Below are 1,692 nucleotides of genomic sequence, written 5' to 3'. Positions count from 1 at the left end.
CATGCTTTGAATTTCCCAGCCACCAGGACTATGAAATAAGTTTTTGTTTCTTTGAGTCAACATGTATATGGTAACTTAATGTAGCCATTCAAATAGACTAATGTAGGAATGTACTCTCAATGTTAGTACCATACAGACCATATCTACTACTCTAAACATTCTTTATGTACCCTCTATCTGCCCCCATTTCAACCAGCAGAACACACTAATAATTTGATTGTCTCACTAGTTATGTGTTTTACAGAATGTTATAAATTTAAATCATACAGCATCCTCAGATTAAATTTTTCTTCATTTAGTACAGAAAACTTGAATTCCTCCTTGTCTTCCAGTGGCTTGTTGGCTCATTTCCTTTTATCTTTGAATAGCATTCTATGGACTAGTTGTATTGGATTTTAAAACAATAGATTCAGCTACTTAAGTACTGTGTAAATGCTTCCACAGTTTGAAAAAAATGATAAACACTGATGCCTAAGTATTAGCATGTACTAAGTGTTTTGATAACTTACTTCTAGATTATATGAAAAGAGCATGGTGGAACTTTTTTTTATTATAAATTTCAGTCTGCCTTCCAAGAGGGCTCTACTCTTATACACACTGTGACAAGTGACTGAGTGGTCCATCGTGACCTAATGCCAATGTTCCAGATCTGGACCACTGTAAGAGTGCAGGGTGATTTTACTGCTTGAACCTTCGCTTCCCTGGTAACATATGAATACAGCATCTTCTCAATCTTCTTATACACCCATCTGCAATGTGTGCATCTTCTCAGATGAAATGTCAGGTTGGCTGCATTTACTAGTTCTTTGTATATTTGGGTGGCAGTATTTGATCGCATACATCATTTACAAATATATTGTCTAAATCTGTGGCTTGTCTTTTAATTCTCTGGACAATACATTTTTTTATTCATCATACTGCTTTTAAAAATGAAGTCCAACTTTCTACTTGCTATTTTTTGGGGGGAGGACACACTTTCTAAAAGGTCATGCTAACCACAAGGTCATTTAGGATTTTCTCTGTCCTATTTTTTGAGAAGATTTATACTTTTGCACTAGATTTTTAAGTCTATGACCCATTTTGATTTTAGTTTTTGAAAGGTGTAGAATCTGGGTTTAGGTCTTTTAATATACGGAAATATTCTTGCAATAAATGATGTAATTTCCCCAGTATCATTTGTTTAAAAAGTTGACCTTCACCTCAGGGTATTGCCTATATCTTCATGTCAAAAAAATCAACTCTATTCATGAGAGTCTATATCTGTACTCTATATTTTATTTTACTAATTTATTTGTACCTTCTCTCACCAATAGCACATTGTCTTTATAGTAGCTTTATAATAAATTATTCTTGAGGATAGTAGTCAGTCTTTCAAATTTATTCTTGTCTCTTAATATTTTGTTGGTTATTCATTTCGCCTCTTGAAATGCACTTTAGAGTACATTTGTTAATATCTAGAAAACTACTTACTGAAACTTGATAGCATTGCCTTGAATTTGTTATAAAATAACAGTAAATGTAAATGTTTTAATAGATAAAGGCCCAGTACATCATCCATTTCTTCTTGAATAAGCAATTAAGTTCAAATATTTAAAGAAACCCATTTCATCAAAGTTGTAAGTTCATTCTCTCTCTCTCTCTCTCTCTCTCTCTCTCTGTCTCTCTCTCTCTCTCTGTCTCTGTCTCTCTCTC

This window comes from Grammomys surdaster, unplaced genomic scaffold, assembly GCF_004785775.1.
Source record: "Grammomys surdaster isolate TR1022 unplaced genomic scaffold, NIH_TR_1.0 123578, whole genome shotgun sequence".
In the NCBI taxonomy this organism is placed as follows: domain Eukaryota; kingdom Metazoa; phylum Chordata; class Mammalia; order Rodentia; family Muridae; genus Grammomys; species Grammomys surdaster.
The sequence above is the reverse complement of the archived record's forward strand: the minus strand, read 5'-3'. Positions refer to the sequence as shown.